At 42.1% G+C, this 18,573-nt stretch overlaps 1 protein-coding gene across 7 annotated transcripts in view; it reads left to right on the top strand.

Moving 5' to 3' along the window:
* CSNK1G3 (casein kinase 1 gamma 3) overlaps positions 1-18,573 on the top strand; it is a 90,784-nt gene that overhangs the window by 24,266 nt on the left and 47,945 nt on the right. The window lies entirely within an intron of this gene.

The following is an 18,573-nucleotide window of genomic DNA, read 5'->3' on the forward strand; positions in this document are numbered from 1 at the left end:
AACAGAAGTCTTTCATGATGAAATTCACTTGGTTGCTTTTTATCATTGAAGGACCTATATGACTCCAGTTAATTTCTTGTTGCTGCAGTAGCACAGAACTTTTGATGTAGCATAATAGGAACAGAACACATAGTTCTGCAGGGGCAGAAATGCACGGCTTTAGATAAATCTGAAAAGCATTACAAACATGTAATAAACACCTGAAAAATACTGGTATCACTCTCCTTGCTTTGGGAAATACTTATTTTAGAAGCAGTAGAAGTTTGTAAAACATGCAAGTTATGGCTTGAGAGAGCAGCATTGCATACAGTTTTGAGGGTTATTGTGTGTTAAATCAGATTTACACTCATTTTGTTTTAATGTATCTTGAACTTGTTCTGTATGTCTGGTAAAAGTTGAAAATAGTCTGAGAATTCTTCTAGTTAAAGGCTGTCTAACACAAAGCACATTGAGAAATACATTGCAAGATAGTAGGTTTTTTTAAGCACTAGTTACTTGATCATGTAGAGTAAGAGAATTTTTTTATCTGATCGGTTTTGGTAAAAGCATTTTTATTAGATATGCAACTTAGCATGCTTGGGTACCATTTCAGCCCATTTCGGCTGTCACAGATGATACCGTTCATTGGCAACATTTACTTTTTTGGTTTCCAAATATCTCATAGTAGAGCTGCTTGTTCCCAGCTGAGTAAAAAGCCTGAAGTAACTTTATTGAGTAACTTAGTTTGAAGTCACTACAGAACCATTATAGTTAAGTATATCAGTAATTTACTGCTAGTGCTGAAAGAAGTCTGAATATGTAGTGGACTTTTCCATTTGTCCTCTTACATTAGTGGCATGAAAAGCTATAATGTCTTTGCAATGAAAAACAGATGAAGGACTCATAATGAAAATCAACACTGGAGCTTGCATCATCATAGTAAAATAAAAATACATTTATTAGTAGGTAGAACTGTAAAATTATCCTCCGCCCGCCTCAGGGGGCTTGAGATTACTCAGTTATTAGGAGGCTTTGGAGGGAATTTTTACCAAGGACGAGATAAAGATATCGGAAGAGGCCCTTTCCCCAGGACCTTTGGTCCCAGGTGTTTATTCTTCAAAATTCCAGGGGGGAAAGAGAAAGAACAAGGAAAGGCGAGGCATTATATAGCCCCCCGCTCAGGGAAAAGATAGTTGGACCATAGCCAATGGGGTTAGAGAAGGAAGGAACGGTCATTCTGTGTGGTAAGGAAACTTCAGGGGGTCAGAAGGGAGAAACCATTCCGCTAGAGAATTACAACATAGAACTAGTGGATTCTTTCAATATGGTTCTCCCTTTTTTATTTCAGTGTGTATTTCAGATACATACGTCCAAATTGGAAGGTATTTGAGTCACAAGGTTCAGTCTGCTAAAAGCAGCTGTGTCAAACTGTAGAATTTATTTGGATTTTGTCTTTTTCTCTTTTCTTCTTGTATTTGAGACAGTGCCAGGACTTCCTTATAACAGTTATAGATACAGTGGCATATCATCCTTTTCTTTTTTAAATCTAAGCCTTTGTTTTCTCTGGCACTTTTACTTTTGTGCTTTCAGAGCAATCATTAGGCATTGTTTTGTTATTGTAAATGAGACACTCCTAACTTGCTCTTGGTTTTGCACCTGCTGTAGTTCAAGTTTAGCCTTCCTGAATGGGGTTACTTGAATTAAGTTTATGTTACAGTTTAAGCCATTACCCTTGGCAGGTGTGATTATTGTAATCTCTCCTTTAGTATCCTAAAATTGTATTTGCATTCTCATGCCAGCATTCCATTGTTGGCCTACTGTTGTCTTAGGAGCAGCAAGACATCCCCTATGCCAGATGTTTTGTGTATCCATGGTAACTATGTACTCTAGTGCAGGTGGACTGTGTGAGTTTCTCTCAGGTGTGATGACTGGCTGTGTTTATACAGCAGCTTTCAGGAATGCTTCCAAAGTTAAAATTAAGTGTAATTACAAGTGCTCTTTTGACTCAAACTTTCAAATTGTTTAGAATGAATATTTCCCTTGTGGACAAAATTATATAAACATCTTCCTGTTAAGGTGCTTAGGGCAGCTTCAGGACTTGTGAAAAAAACAAACAATTTTTCTTTATGAGGTCTGAGGGTCATAAAGCATATGCATTTTAAAGTATAATGTTTATATGTGAACGCGTATTTATTTTGGTAGAACATATACAGTTCCAGAATCTTCCTCGTAATCTGTCTTAGTTCATTATCACCTGTCCTGGCTGGGGACATACTCCAATTTGAGAGGTCAGAATAGAATTTTTTTAGAACTATGATGAAACTCTTAAGAACTGGGCTTTTACCAGTTCAGTGCTGTGTAGTGGGGTTTGTATGTTGCTGCTGGTCTTTTAGTATACACACTGATTTCTTGTGATCAAATGGTTCTTTAATGATAGGTGTTTGGTGTGTAAAAGCTCTATCTACCTTTCTTGGTCACCTCTTCTTATTGTTAGATTTACTGCTTTTGTTACATGACCCTGTACTTGACTTAAACCTCCTATTCACTATTCAGCTTTTCCTTCTATGTTGGAGTTTAAGGAAATACACTAGTAATACATTACTAATTAGTAATACATTATATTAGTGATATTACTAATTAGTGGTACATTACTAATACATTAGAAAAATGTATTTGATGTAGAAATTGCATGTCTAGAATCGATAGTAATTATTGGCACAAAACTATAAACATAGTACATTTTAAAAGTTAATTGAATTAAAAACCTTTAAAAGACTTTGAGCACTGAGCCTGAGGCTCTTAGCAGCGGTGTTTTCCAGCATGTTAAGCTAGGTGTTAAGCAGCGTGCAAACTTTAATATAAAATAAATAATAAACACCTTTTAAAACCAAAGCTGCAAATACAACATACAAAACTTCTCCTTCATTATTTTTCCATTTTCCTTTGACATATTTTTCCACTGCTCAAACTTAGCTCATCTGCAGATGGTTAACCACTACCCAAAGAATAGCTAAAGGAATTTCTGCTTGACTATGTCATGACCCATCGGTAGGGGCCATGATGTTCATTATAAATTCTCATCAAGATTCAACAAAGACACTGGATGTGCTTTAGGGAGCTCTTGTGCTTTTTTGTGTGGTCACCTTGTTTCCGGCAACCAGCTCACTATTTATATTTGAAAGGTGTTGGCTAACAAGCCCTTACATTTGAAGACTTCTACAAATGCTGGGTAGCAAGCCTGTAATTTTTGCAGTACCCTTTAATAAAGTCTCAGTTCCCTCAGCGCTCTACTCAAAGGTGAGGGCTCAGAAACCACAATGTTTCCACAACTCCCCATGTCCACAATAAACTTCAGCAGGGAGTATGGATTAGAAAATTATAGCCATGCTTTGCCCAGACTGAATGAGGGAGAAGAGAAATAAAAGCAGAAAAGGAAGATAACAAAGAATATAATCAGTCCTTAGACTGGTCTCACTGTGTGGCTGGTCCAGAGATGGAATTCTGTCACTGTGAAAGAGAGGAAAAAGAGAGCAGGGGAGCCCAGTCTTCTTCTTTTTGCAGTTAACCTGGTGCAGCTGCTTAAGCGAATGAGACTTTTTGTGCTGTTTTGTTCTTGGATGCATAGCCGGCCCTTGGAGCCTTCCTCCAGGGAGTGAGTTCAGGCTGAGGAAGTGAGCACAAGTCTCCAGGTCGTGTCATGAGTTGGCTTACCACTGTGCTGCCCCACCTCAGCAAGACCCTCTCTTTCAATTACAGTTTTTGTGCCAGAACAGTCAAAATGTTTGAGACGAAACCTGTTTATTCAAGGTCCTCCACGCCACCCAGTGGCTCAAACATTCCTTACTATTGGTTGGGCATATGGCTCATCTTCAGCTGTGGTGACCTCTGTGTATTGGACAGGGGATTAGAAGAGGGAGGAAGCAGAAGACAGTATGCAGCTAATCACAGTTGCAAATAAGGTTTATGCTCATAATTAAAACCAGGAATCCCACCTGTATTACAATCCCCATTTGTGTCAAACAAGTTCTCCACCCCATGATTTAAAAACAGAAGAAATCTCACATCCAATTGATTTATTGAATCAGTTCTTTGGTTGCAGTGTTTGGAATTGTACAGCAATCTGGTCAGCAGCTTCCTTCATCTTTGCTCAGCCTCTTTAGTTGAAGTTGTAGCACTGTGCATGGTGACAGAGCCCTCCGCTTCAGTGAGACTAAGCATCCCACGTAATGCTTGTTCAATAATGGGTATGCTAATGGTGCATCTGTTATAAATGGGCAGGAGACACAGTTTCCTCCTTTAAATGCCTTTATTAATAAACAGGGTCTCGAGGGGTGGCCTACGCCGCTGCTGCTCCCTTTTGTCCACACCGCTGAGGAGGAGGTGCAATCCACTTTGCTGCTCGTGCTGCAGAGTGGGAGTTCTCGCCTCGCGGGGGTTCCAAAGAACTCTCTTGGCTCATGGAGTCCAGGGGTGTCTTGCTCTTTAAGAACTTCGTAAGTTATGGCGAGATACAAAAACTTATGAAAACCCTCGGCATAAATACCCTTGTGTATGCTAAGTCCAGTGCTGTCTTTGGCAGATTGAAACTTTGAGCTGGCTCGTTTTGGCTAGGGGTTCTTGGTGTTGATATGGTCCCATCATGCAGCTGGGCTCTTCTAATTACCATAAGGGTGGCAGCAGCAGCCTGACTGACAGGCCGGTTGTCAGCAGGAAGTAGGAAGAGGATCCGACAGGAAGTGGAGCAAGCAGGGCACAAGCCGATGGGACAGGCTGGGTGCAGGCAGGCAAAGCAGCAGCAGAAATGGAGAGTGGTGATGCCAGGGAGCAGTGATGCCAGGGAGCAGCAACAGCTTGACTTGATGGAAAAGCTAAGTGGGATTTTGGGGTAGGGGATACAGAGTGGACAAAACTGCCAAACAGCATGATAACTCTTGAACAAAACATTACAACTCTATAACCAACAACTTATAACTTAATCACCATTCTTATTTATCACAATCCCCCCTCTATTCCTTTGATCGGGCTTTGCCCGCATCAACCTCTATCGCTCTTTATTTCCTGGGAGTACTCTCTTCTTGGTGTTGACAATATATTCACGACTAATTCTTTCAATAAGATCAATAAACAAATTTTTGCTGAGGGGTTCATTAATCTCATCCTCTTTCTTAACCACAGGTTTTTCTTTAATAAGATTGGCAACTTCATTTAAATGATTTAATTCTTCAAAGCAAACCCATTCTTTGATAGGGCATTCCCCAGCAAGGCGCTGCCTAAAGTTTGCAGTATTTTTGGCGACCCAATACTGCTTTCCATCCTCTTCACAGGTGGAGAGCTTTGTTATATCAAAACAGGTAGGGTTAACGTGGGTATAGGGACTCTTATCCAGGACTGCGGGCTTTCACCGTCGTGAATGGGCTGATAGCACTTGGTACATGCTACTTCGGCTAGTCTGACTGCTAGCAAAGTCACTATCAGCCTTCCCAAGAGTCCGGTACGAACCGACTTGATTCCGCCCGGTCTTGCCTCTTGGGTTGAAGAATTCCTGAGTGTCACCTGTAGAGATCCCTCCAGTCCACTTTTACCCACCCCTACTTTCTCAAATTTAGTTCTTTCTAGGTAATGCCCTATGAAAGATTGGCTGCTATTCTGGTTTCTGACTACCATGATGATTCGGTTTTGTGGTGGTTTTTTTTTTTTTTTTAAAACACTTAGGAGTAGCACTTTAATCAACACCAAAGAACTTTTCAACTACTAAATTTTACAGCAACACTAAAAAAACATTCCAACTGCTACACTGGGGATGAAAAACCCTTTTAAATAGAACCTTTATAATAACAAAATGTTTGGTGCTCAGTAACAGTTTTCCTCTAGTCTCTGATTCGTTAATGAGTTCCAGTTTTCTTTCTTAGAGTCATTTTGAGCGTGCTTGGGTCTCTGGTTATAGTCCACTCAGGTGATTTGGAAGTGGTGGTGGGATTTGTGTCAGGAGGATTGTCTGGGGGCGGTAGAGATCCTTTGACTCGGGTGAAATGGGTCCAGCCTTTTTCTTTTGTCCTTACTGCAGTGTGGGTGGTTAGCAAAACTTGGAAAGGACCCTCAAATTTAGGAGTTAGTGGAGCGTTGGTCCATGATTTTATTAGAACCCAGTCCCCTGGTTTGAATGGATGTAAATCTGCGTCTAGGGGAGAGGCTTGAGGAAGATGCCCTCTTTTTCTGAGATCAGCCAATGTGTTGCTAATTGTTTTTATATATTTTTGAGCTTCTGCTTCCCTGTCTATGTAATCTCCAGCGCTGTAGGGAGTTAACAAGAAGGGGAGTCCAAACATCATCTCATAGGGTGAAACTCCAACATCAGATCTGGGGCGGACCCGGATCCTTAAAAGTGCTAGAGGCAAGCACTTTAGCCAATTCATGCCTGTCTCTGTTATTAATTTGGTTAACACATTTTTGAGGGTCTTATTCATCCTCTCGACCCTTCCCGAACTCTGGGGATGCCAAGGGGTATGTAGTCTCCACCTAATTCCTAGTGCCTGGATGATATCCTGTACTATTTGTGCTGTAAATTGGGGACCTCGGTCAGAATCGATGTTATTTATTAGACCGTACCGGGGAATAATATTTTCTAAAAGTATTTTTATTACCACTTGGGTTGTTTCTCTTTTGGTGGGGAAGGGTTCGACCCAATGTGTCAGATGGTCAACAATTACTAGTAGGTGTCTGTAGCCTTGCACGGGTGGCATTTCAGTAAAATCGATTTGTACATTTTGGAAAGGTCTTAGGGCTATTGGTCTTCCTCCCAATTTATTTTTCCTCATTACTTTTTGATTTATCTTTTGGCAAATTGGACACCCTTCTGTAATTGTTTTTTGCCAGGCTACACACACCTATACATAGATACTCTCTTAAGAAATGATCGCAGAGTCCTTGGGTCCCCCAATGAGTTAACGTATGGATTTCTTCTAATACTCTCCGAGCTAGTGCTTTATTTAAAAACTTTCTTCCATCTGGGGTCAGCCATTCCCCTTGTTGTCCTTGATTTAGCCCCAATTCTTTTATTGTTTTTAGTTCAATATCGTCATAAAGCGGTTCTTTGGTGGTATTGTCTGGAGTACAGTTTGAAGTAAAAATCTTCACTGGATCACCTGGGCCTTGAGCTGCTAACTTTGCAGCTTGATCAGCCATCCGATTGCCTTTTACTTCAAAGGTTTCTCCTCTTTGATGACCTCTTACATGTACCACCGCAATCTCTTTTGGTCCCATTAAAGATTTTAACACCATTTTTATTAACTCTTTATGAATTAGATCTTTTCCCTTTGAATTGAGGTAGCCCCTTTTTTCCCAAATTTTCCCAAAGGTATGCACGATCCCAAAAGCATACCGGGAGTCTAAATATATAGTCCCCTGATCTTGTTTTAATAGGTCAAGTCCCCTCTTTAGGGCATAAATTTCACAGCACTGGGCTGACCAATTTGCTGGTAACTTCCCTTTTTCTAAGATCTTCAGATTATGTTCGCCTCCAGTGCCTTCAACTACAGCATAGCCTGAAATTCTTTTCCCTTCAACCACTCTGGAGGATCCATCACTGAACAATACTCTCCCATTTGACAGGGGAGTGTCTTCCAGGTCTTCCCTCATTTTAGTCTGTAAGTCAATGACTTCTAAGCAATCATGCTCAAGTTTGGCTGCTGGTTCCCCCGAGAGGAATTGGGCTGGGTTCAAAATTTTTGAAGTAGTTAGCTCTATATTTTCTGCAGTAGTGAGTACTACTTCATATTTTAATATTCTGGAATCAGTCAGCCACTGTTGGGCTTTTTGACTTAAAACAGTTCGTAAGTCATGTGGGGTGTGTATTAAGATTTTCCCTTGCAAGGTTAGCTTTTGTGCATCCTCGAGGAGGATTGCAGTGGCCGCTATGGCTTGGAGGCAAGCTGGCCATCCTCTGGCTACTGGGTCCAGGATTTTGGAGAGATAGGCTATGGGTTTTCTTTGGCTTGCCCACTCTTGGGTAAGTACTCCGTACGCAACCCCTTCTTCTGTATTGATGAATAGATCAAATGTCTTTTTGGGGTCAGGAAGGCCTAATACAGGTGCTGTGGATAATTTAGTTTTCAAATCTTTCAATTGCTTTTCATCTTCTATTGTCCATTTAACTGGTTCAGGTTGCACTAGCTTTTCATATAAAAATTTAACACTCTGGGAGTACCTATCAATCCACAATCGACAGTAGCCAAATAACCCTAACAGTTTCCTTATATCCCTTTTGGTGACTGGCGCCGGAATAGACAGTAAACCTGAGATTCTTTCCGGGCTTAGTTTCTTACACCCCTTTTCGATTAAATGTCCGAGATAAATGACTTGAGACTCCACAAACTGTAGTTTCTCTTTTGAGACTTTGAGGCCTTTTTCTCCTAAGAAATTTAGGAGGTTTATGCTAGTATGTCTGACTTCACTCTGCTCTTTTCCCGAAATCAAAAGGTCATCCACATATTGTAAAATTTGGGTGTCATTTTCAGGAATAAACTGGTTCAATAATTCCTCTAAAGCCTGCCCAAACAGATTTGGACTCTCAGTGAAGCCTTGTGGGAGGCGAGTCCATCTCAGTTGTTGCTTTCTGTGGGTCTCAGGACATTCCCATTCAAACGCGAACCAGTCACGACTCTCTGGCTAAGGGACAGGACCAAAAAGCATCTTTTAAATCGATTACGGTGAACCATGCATGATCCGTATGGACTTTATTCAGTAGAGTATGTGGGTTAGATACCACTGGGTGATTGGTGACGGTTCTCTTATTGATTTCCCTCAAGTCCTGGACTAGTCTGTATTTGTTCTCTCCCTTTTTAACAGCAAGGATGGGCGTATTATGAGGGGACATGCAGGGCTCCAAAATTCCTGCAGCTAATAGATTAGTTATGATTGGAGCCAATCCCTTCCTTCCCTCTGCTGAGATGGGTTACTGCTTTATCCTGACTGGTGACATTTTTCCTTGCATTTTGATTTCTATAGGGGCAATGTTCAAATATCCATACCTCCCCTCTTCTGCCCACACATCTGTCTTTATTTCATCTAGGTCTTTGGTTGTCAACGTCATCATTTGTACTACCATCTTTCCTTCTCTAGGAATAATTCCTACTTTCAATCTCACTTGTAAGTCACGTCCGAGTAGGTTACTATCAATATTTGGCAAGTAAATAAGGTTTGTGACACATTTTCTTGAGTTTCCTCTGATCTCTACACCTTCAACTATAGAGGCTTTAAAGGGTTTTCCTTCTGCCCCTAAAACATCACAGGTCTTTTTTCCTATCATCAGTCCAGTTGGGAGCTGTTTAATACTAGATTTTTCTGCTCCTGTATCTACTAAGAACTCAATTTCTTCATGGTGGGGACCTATCTCTAACTTTACAATGGGCTCTTCCTGGTGTTCTCCTAGGTCCCCTAGCGCAAAGAGCCCATGACACCCCTAGTCTTCTTTAGTCTCTCCTCTCAACCATTTCTCTAGTGCCTCTTGTTCTTTTGCTATTCTCTCATCAAAAATCATCTTCTTACAATCCCTCTTTATATGCCCTTCCTCACCACAATAGTAACAGGATCTAGTTTCTCCCGGTCTCTGGGGAGTGCTCCAGGGTGGCAACATGCTACTCCTTCCCCGTCCTGCCAGGGGTCTTATACCTTCTCTGTTCTGAGAGTCTCTATCAACTCTCCAATCTTTGACACTTTCCCTTGCTATTGCTACCATAATTCTAGTCTTCGCCTTGGTCTTCTCTTCTTCTCTTCTTAAATATACTTTTAATGCCTCTCTTAATAATTCATTCACTTCTCTCCCTTGCCAATCTTCTAATTTTTCAAGCTTCCGTCTAATGTCAGGCCAAGATTTTGTCACAAACTGTAGCCTTAGGAAAACTTGCCCTTCTGGGCTATCAGGGTCAAGGTTTGAGTATTGCTGAACATTCTTCCTGAGCCTGCTTAGCCAGGCTGCAGGAGTTTCATCTTTTTCCTGTGATGCCTCAAAGGCAAGTTTGGTGTTACTGGGCTTAGGAACTGATTCTTTAATCCCTTTTATCATTAACCTCCTGAAGTCCTCCATATTCCTGCGACCCTCTTCTTGGTTTGGGTCCCAGTCTGGGTTGACTACTGGTAATTTTTGGTCTCCTGGTGGGCCTGTTCGATTTTCTTGCTCCCATACCCTCATTCCAGCTGTTCTAATTAATCTTACTTCATCTGGGTTGAAAAGTATGTTTAGGATTGAAGTAAACTCTCCCCAGGTAAATATATTAGGGCCCAAGAACTGATCTATCTGGTTTGCTATACCCACAGGATCTTCTACCAGGCTCCCTAATTCCTTTTTAAAATTCCTCACTTCAGAGGCTGTTAGTGGTACATTGACAAAACCTATACCTCCAGCCACTCCTCCCATGGGAACTTCCCTCAGAGGGAACAGCCTGGTCTTTGATCTCGTATTTTGGTATGGTCTCTCAGGGGTTTCTGCTACTTGGGGTGTTTCAGCACAAGAGGCTGATACTTCTGATTCCCAACTTGGAGGAGGAGTGGGAACTAATGATGGTAAAGGAGGTGCTGTGTTTTTGCTATCAGGTGTTGAATGTAAGGTGGTGGAATGGAAGGGGTTATTTTTTGAAATATGGGGATTAGGTTGAGAAGGAAATGGAGGAGGTGGCGAAGTAGGGACTGCAGATGGGGATACCAGAATAGAGGGAGGAGGCAAAGCTGGGGGATTCACGTAAGCTGGTGGACTCAAGGGTAATGAAGGAGGGTCTATAGGATGGATTCGGGGAATGTCTGGATAAGTTGGGGGAGGGGGTAGATGGTCCAGAGGGTAAATATGGGGATTAGGTTGAGAAGGACTTGGAGGAGGTGGACAAGTAGGGACTACAGGTGGGGATAAAGGGGAAGGAGGCAAAACTGGGGGACTCAGGTGTAATTGAGGATGGTCTATAGGTTGGATTCGGGGAATGTCTGGATAAGTTGGGGAAGGGGGTAGATGGTCCAAAGGGTCCCACTGTTTATTTTCTTCTTTCTCCTTTTCCTTTTTATCTACTTCCTTTCTTTCTGTTAATTTACAAATTTTTGTAATTTCCTCACCAGATGTACTGTTCTGCCAACAGGCAGCATAACGAACTTGCTCAGCATTGCAATCTCCCTGAGCCTTTAAGTGTTGATATAACAGATTGCACATCCACGAGTCCCTGGTCCCGCACCAAGGCCATTGATTTGGCAGGTCTAGGGTGGGCCAAACCTCAGTGCAGTAGTGGATCATTTTCCCTTCCTTCAGGTTTCTAGTTCTATCATTTTCATTCCACGTCTTTAACATGCGCCCAAGGGGGCCCTCTGGTGGAAGGTACTTTACCTCACTTTCTACTCTCTCCTGTTGCTGATTTCTACTCACATATCCACCCATTCTCACTGGGTCTAAATCAACCCTTTTCCACTCAGTCCCTGGTACCCGTAAGTGGCCTAAACTGGCCCCCCCCCCTTATAGGGCCTCAACCACCTTACCACCACAGCCAGTACCCACGTTTGCCCCTATACACCAGGACAAATCTCCGTTAGACAGCCGGTCGACCGGGGCCCAAGGTGTCAGCACTGCCTACTGCCGAGATCGGGTGTATAGTGTGCGGCTCACTCTCTCTCACTACTGTTGAGCTTCCTGCACCAGCTGAAGCTCCCCTAACTTTCACTCCTGGCACCCGGACAGCATATCTTCTAGGCCCTTCCAGAAACGCGAAATGCACCTAGAAATACCCCCGACCAATGCCACTCTTCACCCCCGGACAGCACACCTCTCCTTCAGGTGCCCCCGACCAAGGTGACCATACCATCAACACTCTCCACACCCTGTGAGCTACCTCAGCCAGACCCCACAAATCACCCGTGTGTCCTGGACTGTAGCCCCGGCAGTGTGGTGTGCACCTTTCACTCCCTCGGATCAATCCACCCACTCGGACTGACCCGGGCAGCCTACCCTTGTAGCTTGAAAATGGGGAGGCCTATTCTGCAGGCAACCTATGACGGGCCACGCACACTCTAGGTTTCCTCCGCCCGTTCGGAGGGGGGCCCCCTAAGCCCCTGGAGACGCCTCACTCACCGATCCACTCGCTTCCTCCTTTTCCCGGCCGGCCCCCTCGCGGGAGTCCGGAACCGCGGTACTCAGGAGTCCAGACTCGCTTGGGGGGTCCGAGCTGCCGGCCCCCCTCTCATTCACCCACACACTCACTCGCCTCCACTCCCACCACCGGTTGGTTTTACCGGTTCTCCTCAGTGCTGTCCCTCGAGGCTAGCGAGCGTCGTCCTCTGGTCCAGGAGGCCAGCGATCCAGGAGGTCCGAGGTCGGGTGGCGCCTTCCCGTCCTGGTCCTCTTCTGGGCGTGGCTTATCCCGGACAAGCCCCCAAATTGTTATAAATGGGCAGGAGACACAGTTTCCTCCTTTAAATGCCTTTATTAATAAACAGGGTCTCGAGGGGTGGCCTACGCTGCTGCTGCTCCCTTTCGTCCACACCGCTGAGGAGGAGGTGCAATCCACTTTGCTGCTCGTGCTGCAGAGTGGGAGTTCTCGCCTCGCGGGGGTTCCAAAGAACTCTCTTGGCTCATGGAGTCCAGGGGTGTCTTGCTCTTTAAGTACTTCGTAAGTTATGGCGAGATACAAAAACTTATGAAAACCCTCGGCATAAATACCCTTGTGTATGCTAAGTCCAGTGCTGTCTTTGGCAGATTGGAACTTTGAGCTGGCTCGTTTTGGCTAGGGGTTCTTGGTGTTGATATGGTCCCATCATGCAGCTGGGCTCTTCTAATTACCATAAGGGTGGCAGCAGCAGCCTGACTGACAGGCCGGTTGTCAGCAGGAAGTAGGAAGAGGATCCGACAGGAAGTGGAGCAAGCAGGGCACAAGCCGATGGGACAGGCTGGGTGCAGGCAGGCAAAGCAGCAGCAGAAATGGAGAGTGGTGATGCCAGGGAGCAGTGATGCCAGGGAGCAGCAACAGCTTGACTTGATGGAAAAGCTAAGTGGGATTTTGGGGTAGGGGATACAGAGTGGACAAAACTGCCAAACAGCATGATAACTCTTGAACAAAACATTACAACTCTATAACCAACAACTTATAACTTAATCACCATTCTTATTTATCACACATCCATCTCTGAGGAGCTGTCAAATTGAGCATTGATAGGACACGGGGAAGGAATTCAGACACCACATTTCCATCCAGCATGGTATTCTAGTGTTAGGAATAAGATTTTTCATTTTAGCTCTTCCAAGCCAACCCCAAAGGGGCTGTATAATTTCATCATTCTTCAATTATAAGTGTCAGTAAGATTTAGGATAATTATTTGTGGCTCTGTGGCAGGCTAATTCCTGCCATCAGGTACTACACTGAAAAATGTAGGGGGGGTTTGGTCCGGTTACATTGTAGCAAGTACAATAATGTCTATTCAGAGTTCTATTACCAAGTATGAACCCTAGTTTAGGGGAGGTCTTCAGGTCGAATGTTAGAAGTAGTAAACATCACAGCAGGCAAACTTAAAGGCAACAAAAAATCTTAATTCTGTCCTGTGTGAAGCAGGGCACAGCAAGGCCCTTAGCTGTGGGGCCTCCATATTCTTAAAATTCTTGTATTAGCTCCCAAGCTAAGTTGGGGTCTTACTACAATAGTTCTTGTTTGACAGGATGAAGGTAAAATGACACATTGCTGAAACATTTCAGGTCAGTAGTGCTAGGTACAGATTATAAAACTACAGCAGCATGCAGTCAAAATGCCTGATGTTAACATCAGTCATTGCTTCTTGTAGGAAAAGATAAAAGGAAAAATGCCTTGTCCTAAACCAGTGGTTGAAAAGAAGGTACTATCCACTGGTGTGAACACAATGCTCTTTATCATGGGCATTGGTAGCTATCCACAAATTGCTGCCGAAAGGCTTCTTAAGTCATTTCTTCAATGGTGAAAAAGTCTGCTAAAACTGATTGTTGTCGGCGGTGCTTAAGTTTAATTTGGTTTTTGTCTTTCCTTTTGTGAAAGATACAATTCATTCTGTTTCCCATGGCCCATTCCTGTACCACTGGAGCAGTAAAGTGTCTGCTGTTGTCTCACTGGGTAGAACTGGGCTTGAGTAAATACCTAAGCCACTGCTTTAAAACTGTGTGCTTTTGCCTGTTCCTGGACTAGCAACAGGCAACTTGGGTTTGTCCAAACCTCCATATTTGAGGTGGAAATACATACAGTGTCTTCCTTCTTCTCATTTAACTTACCCTGGTATAACTTTTATATTTTGGTTACCGTATACGGCACTATTTTGTAGCAGTTTTCTGATCCTGTCCATCATCTCTTGTTTCAGTTTTACCTAGTGGTCCAGAATCCAGATTCTACATCTTGCAGTTCCTCATGAAAGCTTCTCTCACACACATCCTGAAGCTATGCCTGAAGCCTGCTAATATGACCATGCTTGACAACAAGCAGCCCCTCTGCCTTCAGCTTCTTTTTCCGATCAGCAGCAAGCAGCTCCTGAGGCCTGCTGTCCCTCTCCAGGAAGCCTAAACCCCTTGGCCAATAGGCAGCCCACTGGATGAGGGACCAGGACTCAAAAGGATCATTTACCTGTATGAAAGCCTCAGATTCTCAGTATCCCTTGGCCTCCTCTTCTGCAGCTTCTTTGTACTCTACAGCAAGTGCTGCCTACAATTCTGTCTTTCCTATGGCCACTTTTCTGGCTTCAGCCTCTTCCACAGCTGCCTTTGTCTACTTGCCTAACACTCCTGTGGTTCTCTATTTCTCCTCATCCTCATCCATCACTATTTCTGATTCCTTTACTGGGCAAGTCACTCTCTTTGTTTCTAAAAATCTAGCAGCCTAATCTTGCCTCTTCATTTAATGTATTAGTTCCTTATCTGAGGTGTGTAAGTCCTTGTACTCCCAAGGCCAGCTTCTCATCCCTACTGTGCTACCCAACACATCTCTCAGTATTTTCTCCTGCTCTGTAGCCTTGCAGAGCACAAGGCATAGTAATTGGGTAAAGTCTCTTTCCAAATTCAGAAAAGATTCCAATTTTGCTCTTTCGTTTTTCTCTCTATCCAAACATCTCTGTAAGTGATTTACAGATCTCAGCCAAATCTCGTGAATGTTTTTATAAGGACTCAAACAAGACTTTCAAATGTTTCACAACCAAATTTTGTAGTAATTTGCCTCTCTCTTTTGCTATCTAAACATCTTAGTAAGAAATAGTCTGTCTCATCTTGCTTTCTGTATGAACATTTTTGTAGAGAGTCAACCAAATTTTATAGAAATGTCTCTTTCTTTTTGTTCTATCTAAACATTTTAGTAAGGAATCGTTAATCTTTTTATCCTTTTGTGTTTGCATCAGCATGACACACAGTACTCCACATATGAAGATGAGTATAGGTCATATTATACCATGATGGGAAAAGGGTCCATACTTGGCATTTCCTGGGGTGTCATGTCCTGCTACTCCCTGTTCCTGATCCATCCTGTAATCCCAGTCAGAGATGAAGATATCTGAGCCCATCCCAGCTAAAAACAGCTCAAGAGCTGTTCAGTCCCTCTCAGCCTCCTAAGAGTCCTGTCTGTGATACCAATTTATTGTTACAAGCCATTGGTAGGAGTGTGATGTTTATTGCAAATTCTTGCCAGCCTAAACAACACCACCATTCCACATGCTGAGGAGTTCTTGTGCTTTATTGTACAATTGTTATAACTCCGGTGACCCCTATTATTAGACTCAAAAGGTGTTGGCTAACAAGCCCTTCATTTTGTACAGTAGGGAGAAAAATATGACAGCCATGCTTTGCTCAGGCAAAGTAAGGGATGAGAGACATTAAGGTGGAAAAGAGAGAGAACAAAGATCACAGTCTGTGGATTCCTGCGGTTGGTCCTGCTACATGCATGGTCCAGAGCTGGGAAAGATACGGAAAAAGTGAGCAGGGGGTCCCAATGCATTCACTTCCTTTTATAGTTAACCTGGTGCAGCCTCTTATGTAAATGAGATTTTTCACACTGTTTTGAAACATCCACAGGCAGCTCTTCGAGCCTTCCTCTGGGAAGTCAGCTGTGGGAGGAGTGAGCAGGAGCAGGAAGCTGGCTCAGAACAGTGCTACTCCATCTCCATGGGACCCTTTGTTTCGATCACACTTTTCCTGTCATAACAGTCAGAATATTTGAGACAAAACATGCTTATACTTAATCCTCCACAGAACTGCTGGAAATACATAGATTTTTCTTTCTTTGGGTAAAAGATAGGAAGTTACAAAGTAGTCATCACTGCCTTTTTAACTCTAATCTTTAATTCACCAGTTCACTAGTTCACTCTTAAGGTTTGAATTGCTGAAATTATAAGTGAGGGGTGTATGTGGAAAGAAAGTTGCGCTTTGTTTCAAGGTCGTAATGTTTTTTCTCTGTTTTTTTGTTTTTAAGGTATAGCTGTGGTCTAGAGTCACACCTTTTCAGAATCCCTCTAGGACATGTAGTAAATCCAGATCTAGTGCAAGTCTGCTTAATAGACTGGTCTTTTCCTGTAAAAAGAGCCTACCTCTTAAAGATTTTTTTTCCTGAAGATGGCTTTTGTTTGCCATTGCTTACAGATGTGTAAAACAGAGACAGAACATAAAGTGAGATGAGTTCTCACTGAATTATTAAAACCACGAAAAGTAAGTAGTAGCTGAATATTTATATTGTGCTTTGGGTTATTAGACTTCTTGAACATTTCTAACCTTACAGTTCAAGTAAGCTGCTTTTTCAAAGCCCCTTTAATGGGAAATTAAATAGTATTTTATTCCATGTATTTGGGACAAAAATAATTGTAAAAAGAATTCATAGTGAACTTGAAACAGATTTCACATTTCAGGTGTCTTTATTTTGTTTGAATGTATAAGCATGCCACAGGGGTAAAAACCTCTCCGATAAACTAAGGAGCAGTTGTTTCTGTCACTCAGGTAACTGGGGCTCAATAAGCTGCACATTGGTTCTTTCCTATGTTCCTCGTTTAGAGAGAATGGTCTTTTGCAGGGAAAAGAATTTGTCTGTTTTAGTAATGAAGCTTTGAAATAATTAGATGTGTATGTAGAAGTAGTGTTGGGAGGGTTGTACACAGAACTTTGCATATCGCAGAACAATTTTTTCAGGATGCTTCAGTGAAGACCTGGGTTTATTTAAGTAAAAAAAAATCCACTAGTTTCTTTTGTTAAGAGGAGAAGTTGGCTTCATGGCACTCTGGGATTAACATGATCCCTAATTGAACTGTTATGTTATTTTTAGAATGTGAAATGAACTGAAACATTAGTTAAACCAAACAACTGAGCTGCCATTTTGTTTTTTATGACTGAATTTTCTTTTTAGGCTTGTAGATACAGTAGTATATTCTTCTCTCATATGTTATGGTGAAAGAATCCATTTAACATGCTTTTGTCTTGATTTATGTTTTTCTGTCCTTTCTCATTTATGTCTAGCTATTCCATACTGCAGAGTGGGATGTGCCGAAGTAAAATAATTGTGTGTGAAGAGATTATTGTGCTTGGCCTTTTACAAGTTTTGTTGTGTAGACACAACATGATGTGTTCCCTTTGCATGTTTAGCATGACAGGAAGATATCTAAGCCTTCTTACAGAAATAAGGCAGTTCTTAAAGGCTGTTATTCAATAAATGAACTACAAGTACATATTGCTGTATTTTTTTTTCACTTTTACTAGAGGGATAAAAGTGTTTAATTATCTCTCTGTTGAACAAGGTTTAACTTCAGTCTTTGACACTGTGTAGTAGTTTAGCAGATGTGTTTGACTATTTAAGAACATTGCCTTCTGGAGATTTATCAGGACTGTTTTCTGCTGATGGCTGGGACAAGCGGCATTGAAAAAGAGGGTGTGTGTGTCAGAAAGTGGGAGCTATTTCTTTTACCTAGATTTTTTTTTAATCTATTCCTGTAAATTTAATACCTATAACCTGTTTTTCATTCTTTTAATGGGACCATGTTACAACCATGAGGGGTTAAGTTGTTAATGTACCATCAATTGTGACAAAACTGTATAACTGAACAAAATATAACTTCCTATAAGCCAGTGTCTTGTGTTATTAAAAGCAGCAGACATGCAGAGTTTTGTGGACTAAAGTATTTTCTTCTTAGCTGGCAGAACATAAGTTTTAATTAGGCATTATGTAGAGTGGGGTGTATTTTGTAACTAACAGACTTGGATACTACAAGCACACTAATTGCTCAATTTTTGTTGTCTCCTAAAAGGTTAAAATATTTCAAATTCTTTGTAGTGAGTTTCATCATACCTCTGAAAGTTGAGTACTAAAGGTTGATAGTTGCACTGACTTGCTTTGACTCATGTTTACACAAGTTTTTAAAGGAATATCTTTCTTCTATACTTTGCCATAAATTTTGTTTGTCGTTCTCATAAACTGTAACTAGGCCTTTGGTGGCCCAGTTAGTCTTGCTTAGTAATTTTTTTTTTGAATAATAAACACTTCCTTATTTTAGAAAGTTCTTGCTCATGTCTCACTTTTTTTGCAAAGAATACAATGTTCCTTTATGCTGGTTGCTCTGGAGCATAAAGAACATACAGTGAGTTCTATTTTTTTT

The sequence above is a fragment of the Chamaea fasciata genome, unplaced genomic scaffold (assembly GCF_029207755.1).
Source record: "Chamaea fasciata isolate MVZ Bird 193981 ecotype frontalis unplaced genomic scaffold, bChaFas1.0.hap1 SCAF_4, whole genome shotgun sequence".
Taxonomy (NCBI): domain Eukaryota; kingdom Metazoa; phylum Chordata; class Aves; order Passeriformes; family Sylviidae; genus Chamaea; species Chamaea fasciata.